The sequence below is a fragment of the Mauremys reevesii genome, linkage group 6 (genome assembly GCF_016161935.1).
Source record: "Mauremys reevesii isolate NIE-2019 linkage group 6, ASM1616193v1, whole genome shotgun sequence".
NCBI lineage: Eukaryota > Metazoa > Chordata > Testudines > Geoemydidae > Mauremys > Mauremys reevesii.
Window position 1 is genome coordinate 84,692,274 of NC_052628.1, and position 15,502 is coordinate 84,707,775.

The window sequence follows — 15,502 nt, forward strand, 5'->3', positions numbered from 1 at the left end:
ATATATTCAAGTGCTGGCCTGAGACAGAAAGAAAAATCTCCGTGATGGAGTCTTTTTGGGTATGCCTGACATGTTGATTAAAAAAAGTAATTAAAAGTTTATAAAAGTCTCAAGGGGCAACCTAAGAATAAGTGATGGAGGCAATAAACTTCAGTTTAATATTAGGACTCTGGTTCTCCCAAATGGTGACTGAGTGTCTTTTCGGTGGAGATGACTGGGATTATTGTATTTTCTCTGCTCTTCAGTCTCCGCAACCCCAAACTACTGTCACTCACCCTCTTGTCAATGGGAGTGAGAAATACAGGGCTTTTCATATCCTCACTTGTGATCACTTCCTCAGAATTTTAACAAAGATTATGGTGGTGACCAGTGAGGCTGACTCTATAGCTATGACTTGATCCTCTCCTGCCTTTCCACAGCAGCTCACAAAGTTAAAGAACACAGAGCAGCACAGTGAAATAACGGAGGTGTGCCTTTCCCATAGAATCCAATTTCCCCTAAACTTTCTATACACACACACACAAAGGGTTCTTCTCTGGCACAGTGAGCACACACAAGAAATTTCAGACTTATTGGCTGAGACGAGAATTACATTTGTCAAAAATGGAGCTTATAAAGAATAATTAGAATCACTGCCTTAACTATGGAGAGGCTAATGTCTCTCCATAACAGACCGATCACTACTTTTTCAGTGCCAAAATTCCATCAAGGGTTGAATAAAAGAGGAACAGATCTGTTTAAGAGATACATTTTCTGTGTTCCAAAACCAAGTAAAACAATGAGGCCCTTTTAAATTAATGTGTGCTCCAGGAACAAATCAGCTAAAAGAATCATTTGTGTGTGTGACAAGGCAATAAAGATTTCCAGTATATTTTGCTTTGGAGGACCATTGGAAGGCAAACTCCTCCCTTGTGCTTTTAACTATCCCTTTGGGTAACATTTGTTACTTTGTAAATACAAGTTTTTCACCTGATGTTGAACAGCTGACATGTCTCTTGCTTTTGTCCTTCTGTAAATGCTAGTCTAAAGAGATAGGGAGAACTGTGGTATGTATAACTCTTCAACTGTCCACAATTAATGTAGTAAGTTCTACACTGGTATTTGTTTTGCTCTGCCAGTTTCTGACTTGCTCTCTATTAAAAATCTACAGTAAACAGCTGTTTAACATTTATGAGTGATGCTTCTGCTTTGCTGAATAACATTAAATCTGTGCAAAATTATTTTTTGGAGTGGGGAGCAATCTTTCACTAAATGCATAGGGTCAGACCCTCAGCTTGGTAAATTGTCATAACCCCATTTGAAGCTATGAAAATTCACATTAGTTGATCTACTCCATAATATTCTGCATTGTGGTAAGAGTATTCTTATAAGGTGGTCTACTCCTGCAGCTTGATCTTGAATTTATCTGGGATTCTGGACATAATACCTTTTATGATGAGGACTAATGCTATTTTGCCTTGTAAATATCTTGAGGTATTCTCTATACAATGCTTTGGATGGTCTGTTTTCTCTGACATTTCACTTCATTCCATCCCAGTATTCTAATTTCCTTCTTTGATTTTTGGTTCTGATAATCATGGACATTTTTTCTACCCTTCAGCTTCCACAAAGTCCTTGTTTGTCATTCTGTTTTAGTCCCAGTGTGTATTGCTTTCTGTTTCTTTGCAAACTTTATACAAAACCATTAATTTGTTAGCCAATTCTGACCATTCTGTGGTGGCGCCACATTACTCTGGATATTATTTTGGAATAATATTCTGCACATTCAGCATCATTTTTTAAACATCTTGGATTTTCCTGTAAGTAGGGCATCTCTCATTGTTACAGAATATGCTAGCTATATATAGTCAGTCATCAGTTACTTTCAGGGAGCCTTCATGAACTTGTACATTTTTGTTTGACATTAAGTAGCTCAGTTTCGAGGTCATGCCAGAAACATTTATATTATGATCACATTATCCTTGCATATTTATTATCCATTTTATATTATCCTTGCATATTTACCATTAATAACTAGGTGTTTCCTGTCCTGGGTGGGTATCTGGAATCAGCCTGATCTGCTGGGCACTGATTCTTCCTGCCTTTTGTCAAAATCAGAATGATAGATGCAGGAATTATTGGGTGAGGGTCTTTTTCCTGTATTATGCAGATCAGGTCAGATGATCATAATGGTAACTTCTGGCCTTAACTGCTATGAATGGTACAATTTTACACCCATTTTGCACAGATGTAGATGGCTACACAGTCTGAAGTGGAGAAATAGGACCACTGTGAGTTTTGTGGGAGGATATTTGGACCTGATTTGACCTGCTCACAGCATTTGTCAGCAGTGATTGCGCCCCCATGGGTGCCAACACCATTCTTTGTGCAGAATATATTCTCTTTCTTTACATTACCTACTAATTTATAAATAGATACATTTTAAAAAAAAATATAAGGAAGTGGATCTTCGAGGTCTGTAGAATTAGAAGAATGTCTATTGACTTCAATGGGAGCAAAGTTAGATCTGCTTTTGAAACCCCCACCCTTAAAATGATTTTTGCAAGTATTTGCATGATTGGACAGTGCTAGTTTATATGTATGCTGCCAAACCTATTCAGAAGACATTGACCCCGATTCTCTGCTGCCATAATTGTATGCAGCTACATTAATTGCAATGGGGTTTCAACTAGTTACATGAGCAGAGAATTTGGTCAATATTCTCATAATTCAGGCAGCTCTGTACTGCTTGAGTTTTGCTTCCTTTTACCCTTTAAGTATCTTTGGCAGGGAGCTGGTTATTTTTTGCTAGTCATTTTCTACTAGTGAAAATTAGAGCAGAGAATTTTAAAACTGCAGAATGAAAACCTGGCTCTACTGAAATGGTAAAAGTCCCATAAACTTCAATGGGCCTAGGAAACCTGACGCTATGGGTGAATTAACATATTTTTAGGACTAGATTTTTGCATAGGCTATACACCTTCACAGAGCGATGAGAACTCCAGCCCTTCTCTCCTTTATGGAGACTACCCCAACCTTGCCTTTATGGGTGAGATCATCACCCCTGCTCTTGCCCCTTTACTGAGAGGGGAGGGATAGATCAGTGATTTGATCATTAGCCTGCTAAACTCTGAGTTCAATCCTTGAGGGGACCATTTAGGGATCTGGGGCAAAAAAACTGTCTGAGGATTAGTCCTGCTTTGAGCAGGGGGTTAAACTAGATGACCTCCTGTGGACCCTTCCAACCCTGATATTCTATGAAAAGAACCCTGTATCCAGCCAGAGGAGAATTCTTTTGGTGTTGGCACTGCAAGGCTGCTTCCCAAGGTCCTCCTCACAAGCCCGTGAGTATGGAGTGTGTGAGATATGGAAAAGGTGTGTGGGGGCAGGGCTAAGCATGCAGAGCTATGGAGATTTTGGGCGGTGGTCTACACTTAAAATTTAGCTATCAGAAAAATTCACACCATGAACACTGTAGTTAAGATGACCTAACCTTTGGTCAGAGGCAGATTCAGATTTATTGGGGCTCTGGGCACAAAGAACATTTGGGTCACCCACATTCTGGGGGCCTGGGGTGCTGGAACCCAGGGTGGAATATTAGGGGGGCCAGGCCCTGCTCATGGCACCAGCCTCTTCCTCGGGGCTGGGGGGGGGAGGTTATGTGGGCCTTAGCCTTGCTTGCCACTGGGCCCCACCCCCTGCTCCTCCTCTTTCCCTCTGAGGTCCTGCCTCTTAGCCAGGCCAGAAGCCAGAGCCAGAGCCAGAGCCAGAGCCAGGCATTGGTCAGAGCCTCCCAGGGGGCACAGGCTGCTGTGGTGAGTCCCAGACCTTCCACTTGCCCTAGATGGTGTGCCCCAGGGGGCAGGGACACAGGCCAGGGGCTACTCTCAGGCCCCCTGGCCTCCTGCCCAGGGCAGGTGGAGGGTCTGGTGCTCCCCATAGCAGATTATCTCCATTCTCTGAGATCTGTAATCATTAATTAAATCTATCTCTTCTGTTTCTACTGTATCCTGACCTGCAGGTTGCATAATGTCTATCTAGAAGACTGGAGTCAGCAAAACTGATTATCATGTGATGTTTACATACTCTTCTTATCTCCTCACTTATTATTTTACTTCCTTATCTTGGATGGGAATGGCACACATTATGTATTTGACCTCTCTACTGGCTCCTCATGTTCTCTTTAGCTGATAACTGCAGCTTAATTTCTAAAGTTTGCTTAGTATAGGAGGAGGCTTTTCCAGTTCATGTTGTCTTGCTCAGTCCTAGGTTATATTCTGTGCAGAATCCCATTCTCCCCAGGAAAGTACATGTTTGTAATTATAATAAACATATGTTTCCTGTAAAGAAGATGGTCCTATCTTTGTGTTCCTATTCTATTCCCTCTGTACATACAATTCCCATTTACGTTCAGGCAAATTATTTATAGGCTCATATAAGTTAGAGATAGGAAAGATCTATTTGAGTATCCTGTTTATCTCGTTTCCAGTGTTGTATTGTTCCCTACGATATATTTTCTATTGGTTGAAATCTGAAGTACTTCCACTTGATAGAGTATACCTCAGTCTAACGCATTTCACTGTCTGGAAGTTTTTTCTCATATTTAGCCTAATTTTTCACTTTTGTAAGTTTCATCTCATTACTCTGCCATCCATCACACAAACTAATTCCTCTGCATTACTGGTGTTTACACTCATCAAATATTTATAGATTGCTATGTCTCTGTCATCTCGTAGGCAAGCAATTCATATTTAATTCTTTTAAACTTCCATTCTAAGTCAACCCTTTCATCCTGACCTTTCGTTTTGGTCTTTTCTGAGCTCCCACCAATTAGTGAATAACATTCTGGCATATGGAAAGACTGCTGCACTGGAAAACAGAGACCAGAACTTCATCTGATGCAAAATGGTACAAAAAACAACTGCACTGATGGAACTATGATGAACAGAAGCTGCAAATGTGGATATATGTTTTGAATAGTCTTAAAAAATAGGAACATGAGCCTACATTCCTTATGTACCCAAAACTCCCATTGAATTCAATGGGACTTTAGAGTGTGCAGAGAAAGGAGGACTGGGCACTGCATATGGACATTGCAGATTCATAAATTATTAGGCCAGAAGGGACCATGGTAATGATCTAGTCTGACCTCCCGCATAACATAGGCCACAGGATTTCCCTGAATGAATGCCTATCTACAGCATATCTTTTAGAAAACCATCCAGTCTTGATTTAACAATTTCTAGTGATGGAGACTCCCTCCTTGGTAAATGGTTCCAATGGTTAATTACCTCACTGTTAAAAATTTGAGTCTTATTTCGGTTCTGAAGTTGTATAGCTTCAACTTACAGCAACTGGATCTTGTTATATTTTTGTCTGCTAGACTGATAGCCCTCTATTATCAGCTTTCTGTTCCATATGTAGGTATTATAGACTGTGATCTTAACCTTCTTTGATAAGCTAAATAGCTTGAGCTCTTTGAGTCTTTCACTGTAAGGTATGTCTTCTAATGCTTTAAACAGTCTTGTGGCTTTTCTCTGAACCTTCTCTAATCTCAGCCTTCTTAAACTGTGGACACCAGTACTGGACATAGTATTGCAATATTGGTTGCACCAGTCCCAAATACTGAGGTAGTATAACCGCTATACTCCTGCTTGATATTCCTCTGTTTATGCATCTAAAGGATAGTACTAAATAGTCCTCTTGCCTCAGTGTCACACTGAAAACTCATGTTAAGCTGATTATCCACCACAACTCCCAGATCTTTTTCAGAGCCACTGCTTCCCTCCTGTAAGTATGACCTACCGTCTTTGTTCTTAGATGTATAACTTTACATTTGGTCATTTTGAAGCACATATTGTTTGCTTGCCTCCAGTTTACCAAGCAAGTCAGATGGCTCTGTATCACTGACTTCCCTTTTCATTATTGACCACTCCCCCAGACTTTGTGTCATCAGCAAACTTGATTAGTAATTATTTAATGCTTTGTCCTGGGTCATTGATACAAACGTTAAAGAGCATAGGGCCAAGACCTGATTCCTTCAGGACCCCACTAGAAACGTGAGATCTCAATGACTATTCCCCATTTACATTTTAAGACCTATCCAGTAGCCAGTTTTTAATCCATTTAATGTGTTCCATATTGATTTTGTATCATTATAATTTCTTAATTAAAATGTTGTCCTGTGCAAAGTCAAATGCCTTCCAAAAGTCTATTTAATTAACCATATTACCTTTATCAACCAAACTTGTAATCTTATAAAAAAAAAAAGCAAGTTAGTTTGACAAGATCTATTTTTTCATAAACCCATGGCAATTGGCATTAATTATATTTTACCCTCCTTAAATTTTTTATTAATTGAGTCCCATATTAGCCTGTTCCAATATTTTGCCCAGGATTGATGTCAGTCTGACAAGACTATAATTACCCAGGTCATGCCATTTACCCTTTTTTAAATATTGTCACAACATTAGCTTTCTTCCAGTCTTCTGAAACTTCCCCTGTGTTTCAAGACTTATTAAAAATCAACATTAACTGTCTAGGGAGCTTCTCTGCCAGCTCTTTTAAAACTTTCTGATGCAAGTTATCTGGACCTCCTGACTTAATGTTTAGCTTTAGTGGCTGAGTATGCTCCTGAATCCCTGTTGGAAAGGGAAGTATTTCATTATCATCATTTGATATGAATACCTTATCTGTCTTTCCCCCCAAATACAGACTAGAAATATTTATTTAGTTATTTATTATAATAATTTATTTCCATCTAGTAGTGGACCAACCCCATTGTTAGGATTTCTTTTGTTCCGAATATAGTTGAAAACCCCTTCTTCTTCTTGTTCTTAACTCTGTTGGCCATAGAGTGCTCCTTGCATCCTTTTGTTTCCCTTATCAATTTTTTACAGTTCCTCCCTTCTAATTTATATTAATTGTGATCAACTTCTTCTTTCTTCCATTTGTTATATATGGAAGCTATATATATACTTGCTATATATATAACTAGTAGAATTTTATATTTTACTTTGCACAGAAGACACAAGAAATATATCTGGATATAGTTGTTTGGTTGAATTTTCTTGCTCTTCTTAATAGGGTTCCCCTTTCCCTGTGAATTTCATGGAAATCATCCTCTAGGAAAGATTCTTACAAGGTGTAATAAAATAGAATAAACTTTTTAGACTCTTTCTCTGCATCTTCATCCTTTACCTTTTTATTTTTTAAGTTTTCTTCCCCTTCCAGACATATTTTAGACCTCAGATGGCAACCAGACCACTAAGTAGGATCAGCTCCTTTTCTTTTCTCTTGAGGTTCATTATTTCCTCCAAATGAAAAAGTTCTGGTCAGCATGACTATCAATAAGGAGACAGAACCAGCAGGGAGCTCCAGTTGTGCAGTAGGGATTATACTTTGGGAGACTTCACATGCTGATTTCTGATATGATTAATCAGGTGACATGCACAGAGCTTTATAGGGTGAAGAAATCTGTTTTGAAAGGAAGTCTGTTCTTGTTACTAATGACAGATAAGAAGGCAGTTTTTTCCCCCCAGTTGCAGAGGTCTTTGGTTTTAAACAATTAGCTTACAATGGAAAAATACATTTAAGTAATATTAAGGCTTAACTTAGACTGACACAAGCAGTGAAATTCAGAATTAGGAATTTTGCTGATTTCAGCCTTATCTCATGCTGGGCCTGGCTATTAGTAGAGCATGCAGGGCTTGGTCCAGCAAGTGCAGGGCACTAAGGTTGTTGTGTTCCAGAACAAGTGCAGTCTATGGATTTCTGCAAACAAGGTTAAACGCATGTTTCTCCACAGTGTGATAGCAAATCTCAAGGTGCCTGTGTGCACATCCTAATAGTATGAGACACCAGTTGGGATGGCGAGAATACATTCACTGAGAGGAGCTGCTATGTTAGTTGATGTATCTAACACTGCAGCTGCAACTGTGTATGGTTATTTCAGTGGTGCACCTTGATGCCTTGCTGCATAGACAGATGGGGTGGGGTGGGGGGATAGCTGACACTACAAGTTGCTAGTGCATACTTCATTAACCTGGAATCAGCTCATCCTTGCATGGAAAGCAGCTCTGTGGATTTTGAATAGAAGCAGTTTTTGTGAGTGAACAATAACTGCTTTTCTGAGTGAGGCAACCTAGCTCTTTTGAGGTCATACTTTAGGTGAAGGTACTACAATATTTATAAATAGTTGGTAAAGGGTCAATAGATTGATAGGTAGTTCAATAAACAGTTGATTGTTTTACGTTTGTCATAGAGTGAGTTCAACAGGTCAATAAGTGACTTAAAAGCCATGGTTAAAAGCATATATAATACTTTCTACTGATGTGTTTTATAACTCTAAGCAACACATTATTCATATCTGTAACATGATTATAACAGCTATTAATCATTTATTAAACCATTGATGATAAACCATTCATAACTGGAACTTTAATATAAAGTGTGACCTATTTGTTTTCTACAAAGTATTATTTCCTTTGATTGGAGATTGTAAATGACAGAGCTGCTGTTCAATGGAGGACAGAAATGTGTTAAATTAAAGCAGTCATAGAGCTGACCACACAATAGCAATAAAAATTCTTCCACTTAAAAAAAGAGGACAACCTCTGGCTATGCAGTGCAGACTGTCAATGCCCAAATGTAGGTTGCAATTTGTGACAAAGATTCTCAAAATAAGGGACACAAAATATTATTCCCACAAGGGAGTTAAGATGCAGTGGGATTCCTCCCTTCAGGGTAATTACACTTTCTATAATCTCAGTTTCATGATTCTTTACTTGTGATGTTAGTTATTTTCAACAGTAAAAGTGAAGGGAAACAATTTTTTTATGGAAATTCAGGAAGTTTGGGACTAAAATGAGGGAGCTGATATGAAAAGATGGATGTTTCAGGGGCATGGCCCCTTTCCACAGACAGCACAGATTTCACTCAATTAGCCAGATACTGTCACATGAAAATCACTGTGTACATAGAAGTTTATGCACTCAAATACTTTTTGAGAGCCATTGAAGTAGAGATGAACCACAAAAAATTCTGTTTGTTTCAACCGAAACTGAATTTTTTGTTTTTTCTTGCCAAAATGAAAAATAATGAAAGAAAAGATTTGTTTCAGACCAAAACCCATCCAAAATGGGGGAGAGGTGGGGAGAAAGAAACATTTTTTGGGGAGGGGGGAGTTACTTTATTCTTGGGTGTTTTCTACCTTTTTTGATTTTTTTAAAAACTAAATATAGCTAAACAGTTCAAAATGGACAGTCAAAACATTTCATTTTGAATTGGTTCCAATGAAGTTAAGATTTTTGAAACCAAAATCTTAACCAAACCAAAAAACTGTTTGTGAAATTCAACCTGTATTCACGAATAGTTTCAACCATCCCAAAACTTCACTTTTCAGTGAATTTGCTATTCAACTCCCTTCCGATTTTGCCCAGCTCTACATATAAATACATAGATGAATGGTGAAATCCTGGCCCCATTGAAATTAATGGGAGTTTTGCCATTGGCTTCAGTGGGGCCAAGATTTCATTCATACAGTCTGAGTGTAATATTACCTCAAATTCCATAGGCACACTAAGATCCAATATAGTGTGATTTATCAGTGTTTTACAAAGAAAGATAAAAGTCATTAGCCCAGATCCTCAGAGGTATTTGGGCTCTTAACTTGCGCTGAAATTAATGAGTTAGGTACCAACGTATCTTTGAGGATCAGGCCCATTATCCTTACTCTTCAAAAAGAGGGAGGAAATTGAGGCACAAAGACGTGAAATAACCTACCCAAAGTCACAATAGGTCAGTGAGAGAGCTGGGATGGAAGAATCCATGCCTTCTCATTCCCAGTCTTATGCCCTATCTTCTGGCCCACCCTGGTATCTAGCCACTTTTAATAGGATAGTTTATCAGAGTCCTGGCTAGGAATTTTTGGGCCCCACTTGGAAACACTGATGGGATGACCCTTCCTTAGACCACCCCAGTGGTAACTCCTGGAACAAATGTAAACATTTAGGGCACAATTCTGCTTTCAGACTTGCACAGCAGACATAGGCACACATCAGTGGGACTCTAAAAAGAGCAAAATATTAATCAAAATGAGCTGTGTGGCTCAGAGGGAAACATTTTGCCCTTGTGATTTTATTCACACTTCTAATTCACAGTGGCATAGGCTATCCCATTATTAAAGTCCCATATAACCACAGGGCTTGTTATTAAACTCATGTAAATTGTTTCCTTCATTTGCAGTTCTGAAACTTAGGTACTTATAACAATCAACAACTACCCAAAAAGACAGATTAGTGGCCAAGCTTTTTCAGTTTGCTTCTTCTGTGCAACACCTCCACCCCGAAAAACAAACAAACAAACCAACCAAAAACACCACACAAAAACTTGGACTTGACCTGGTTTCATTTTAAGATAGAGAACTTCACATTCCTCCAACCTGGTTATTCAATTATATTATGAAAATAACCCAACATGTTCAGCCATATTTTGTCCTGAACAATTTCACTGTAAAATATGAGATCTGTTTAAAATACTTATTAAAAAAATAAATATGAGATGAAACGCTTCACCTTTACTTTCTTTTGCTCTCTTGTAATTTTAAAACCATGAAACTGTTTTTATTTTAAATTTGTAAAAACCCCGTATGCCATACCAGAGTCCAGAGCACATCTGCATGGCTTATAACCCTTTGCAAATATTCATGTAATGCTCAACTGAAACAGTGTGAGTTGGTGCAAACGTAATTGCAAGATAATTTATATGAAATTTTCGAATAAAGAAGTAGATGAGAAAGAAGAGATCACCTTTTGTCTTTCCAGCGAGAACTATTTTTTCTGAGATAAGAGGAGCTGAGGAGACCCATTAGAAAATGAAAATGATTCATAGCGCTTTATAAATATTTGTGTATTATTGTTTAAATTCAGGAGAGCTGTACGAGTATAAACAAATTCCTATGCACCTGCTAAAAAGCTGTCTGGTTTTATATTTAATATTGCTGTACTCTTTAGGAAAAGTGTTTCTACTTTTTTGGATATGGATAATTAGAAACCATTTTATTGCTGGATTTATGTGGAAACTCTGTTATTGCACTAAAATATAGAAGAAATATAGGGCAGGTATTTTCATGAGGTCTAATAACTTTTCATATAATATTTTCATAGAGGTGATTGGTCACTCTTGGCTTTTACTTCTTTTTTAAAATTAAGGTGCATGAGAGAAACAATGGCATTATCTAGGGTGCATACCCTACCTCCAAAACTTACACCTCTGGCCTGCATTAACACACCTATTATCTATGTATTTGGCTTCTTTGTCATTTGCTTCAAATCGTACTGAGTTGGGCAAGACTGTCACTGCTTTTTTGACATGGAAAGATAACTACAAGGTGGAACTAGACTGAGATCACTAAACTTATTCTTATTTCTTACCTGGACAAAATTGGGACGCAAGACGCCAGAAATGAAAGGTCATGTCACTTGCCATGTAAGAGCAGATCCTTTCTGTGGGATACTTGATCTCTCAAGGGTTTATTTAAAGTGCAATACATAATGGTGGTGATGATCTAGTTCTCCTCTACTCATTTTGCTGAAGATCAGGTAGATCTATGCAGGAATGGAAGTGGGAAGCAGTAGTTCTGCTACATACTTTCCCCTGCCTTTGATTCCATGGAGGCCTATCTGCCCCACCTCACAGTTTGTCTGCAATCTGTGGGTCAGGAAATTTTGATTTTAGGGAGGAAGGGAAGGAGCTGAAGAGCAGTCACTCACTCTAGCATGTGCCCTCCAAAGCCCAGGGCTATCCACGTGTGAGTATGAACACACATTTTTTACCTAGACTCCTCCGTACTCAAACAGCCATTCTGCCTTCCATTATGTCTAGGCTAAAGTTAAGGAGCCCCACCTGCTGCAGTGAGTCAATAGGAATCCAGCAGCATTTCTCATCAAGATTCTGCCATTTGTGAACAGGGTGGGTCAACAAAACAACCCTGCCATCCTGTTACAGAGAGTTAGTGCTACTCCAAACAGCACTGAATCTCACAGAGCCCCTTTCCTGGCAATGAGGAGAAGCAACATTTTTGTAAGGGATTGCTTAGTGCAACAAAAACATTTTCCTCATAAGACTGCACGCTGAGGAACTTGATGCTTTATTCAACTGCATTACAACAAACTGAGCATACGGGTAAAGGGGGAGGGGGGAAGTGGAAGTGGAAAGGGTGGAGCATGACTCCATTCCCACATACGCTGGGTAACCCCGTTAACCCTGGCCATGGTGACACTTTTCAACAGTTCTTCCAGGATCGTGCTGCTGGTTGGAGGAAGGCTTGTAGCTCACCATGAAGGAGTAAGCCTCCCTGTGAAGGCTCCAGAATCCACAGAGTTGGAAGCAGCATTCCTCATGGATACAAGGATTTTATAGGTCCAGGCTTCCTGCATTCCGCACAAAGCTACTTCCTCTCAGGGGAGAATTAGGAGACAAGTCAGTGAGGTTAAAGGCTCAGACTGTCCTCTTTTCCCATCGGTTTTGCTGTGCAAGGATATAATATGACCAAATTTCATAGCACTTAAAAATTATCTTCATTGTGGATCCCAAATCAGGCCCTGCCATGGCAGTTGGAAGCTCTTGGGTGGAGTCTGCAGCTGAGGGGAAGCACTGCAGGGAAGCTGAGTAGAAACCATGTAGAAGAGGCAATGTTCTTGTTTTGGGTGCTCAATTTCTTGTTCTCATAGCATTTAAACTCAAACATTTAAAGCCCCATAATATCATCCAGAAGAGCCTTGTTTTCTTCCCATCGATGTTAGCTCAATTCACTCCAGGCCAATAAGCCTGGTGTATTCAGAGAAATATTCTGGACTCTTTTTTTTTTTTTTGGTTTTGCCTATGTTCTCCCAGCACTAGCAATGCTGCAGTGTGGAAAACTGCAATGTGGAAAGTGATTAGCCATTAAGTTTTAATAATATATGGAGCTGGAGTCTGAGCTTTGCAAATGTATGAGACTGTAACAGTCTGCTGAAATAATCTCTGCCAAACAAAACATCAGGAGAGATTTATTTTCCTCGTACCAGTCTCACCACAGCATTTGATAAGGAACATATTTTAGTTATCCTGTCTTCTCTTCTGCCTGTGCCAGACACATAAAGAGGGCATCACAACCTAGGTAACCATTAATAAATTGCCTTGGTATGGGAGGGTTGCCTGACAAGCTGTGAGCTGCAATCATTTATACAGTTCTCTTGGTATGTTCAGAAAGGCCTTTGCTCTTTAGTTTCAGCACTTTCATTGGCGCTCTGAGCTGGGGCTTGCATTTTTGTGTGGTAAGCTCACAAAGCTGGATTCCCCCTGGACTCAAATCTTGCCCACATTCATATTTTACATGAGCTGCTCAGTGCAGCTGATTCTTCTGGTGTTTATTTTTCTTTATTTGAAATAATTTGTACATCCCTCTGAGGGGACCTTGCCTGTAATGGCTGCTGACTGTAGTGTTTAGGCAGATACCCTCAGCTTCTCTCTCATGGTTCAGTCTCACAAATCCATCACCCTTCCATCACTACGCCAGAGGTTGTCACTGATTGGGCAACAAAACACACATTCAGGGAGGTCTAATTGTTTTTTAAAGAGCAAAACCCTGTCCTTGTGGCGACCTATTTTCATGCCTCATCCTCCCAGTTAAAGTGGCTCCCTCTTTGGGGGAAATAAGGATCCAAAACTTCAGTGGTCAGTTCAGAAGTTTTAGATTGTATTGAAAATGCTGGAATTAGACTCTGAGTGTGCTGCAGGGATGCTTTGCACAACTGTGCCACAGTGATCTCCCTTACACATGTATACATGCACATGTGTGTAGGTGGGGGGGGGGCGGGTGACTACAAATGACAGAGGTGTCTGTGCAAGTGAGAAAAGAAGCTTGGATCCAGATTTATATTTCATAGCTGCCCCTTTCTGCCTAAAAGACTGAACCAAAGCACTTTATCCGAACACTTCCAAACCTTGGGGAATTTTGAAGCTGGCTCTGGATCAGGATTTTGTAGCTCAGAGTCATCTCTCTTAGGAACAATGTTCAGTCAGATGAGTCCTTTGAATAGCGGGATAGCCCTTAGTGCTTTAGAATTAGGGATGTGTGACCCAGACTTTGCCAAAAACTCAAAGCAGACCCAAAATGAACAGTTTTTGCGGGAACCTCATGAGATTTCCATTCCAGACCCTACAGGTTCAATTAGTTCATATATTCTGAATAAACATGCAGAGATTTGTGTGCTTAGCTGATCTAACCAAATTTCTGATCTTTGGACGTTTGACCATTATTTTTATTATTATTAGCAGTTATTAGAAAGGTAAAAACCTTGAGCAGTCATCAAATTGAGCCTTTTTCAATTGCCATAAGGGTGTTGTGGACTTCCACACTCTGCTGGTCCATATTACAGGTGGCCAAATGTGTATGAACTGGTGATGTTTATCCTTCCCCCTAATCCAGGACAAAATGAGTGAATAACTCATAGTCTTTCTGGGGGATGAAACTTGGAAATGAATCTGATGCAATGTAAAAATGCATTTAGCCTTCATACAAACGTAACTCAAAGCCAAAACATTGAACAGATTCTACTGACTGTGACCCAGATTACAGGTTGCAAACTTCACAGAATCTGCTAACTGCTGGAGATGCAGCCTTTCACATGCCTCACTATTACAGATCCTATGGTTCTGGAGCATGAGTGCTTCTATATGAGCAATCATTTGCAATCACATGTCAGAAGCACTAAACTTACCCCCCTCTGCCAGCTTAGCTTTGATGTCTGTCCTACCATACCAACTCTCACCTTATATGCAAGAGTTTTACATAGGGTATGTCTACACTATGAAATTAGGTCGATTTTATAGAAGTCAATCTTTGGAAAGCGATTTTATACAGTTGATCGTGTATGTCCCCACTAAGTGCAGTAGGTCGGTGGAGTGCGTCCTCAGTACCATGGTTAGCATCGACTCACAGAGTAGTGCACTGTGGGTAGCTATCCCACAGTCCCTGCTGCCCATTGGAATTCTGGGTTAAGCTCCCAATGCCTGATGAAAGCAATGGCAAACAATCATTTTGCTCTTTTTTTCCTGGGTTACCTGTGCAGACGCCATAGCATGGCAAGCATGGAGCCCGCTCAGCTCAGTGCTGCTGTTGTAAACACCTCGCACATTATCCTGCAGTATGTGCAGAGCCTGCATAGGCGCTGCCAGCATGAGGAGGACATGGACACAGACGTTCCTGAAAGCCCGTTATGTGGCAATTGGGACATCATGGTGGCAGAGGGGCAGGTTGATACAGTGGAACGCTGATTCTGGGCCCGGCAAACAAGCACAGACTGGTGGGCCCACATAGAGTTGCAGGTATGGGATGGTTCCCAGTGGCTGCAAAACTTTTGCATGCGTAAGGCACTTTAATGGAACTTTGAGTTACTTTCCCTCACCTTGAAGTGCAGGAATACCAAGATGAGACCTGCCCTGACAGTTGAGAAGCGAGTGGCATACCCACAGCCGAATT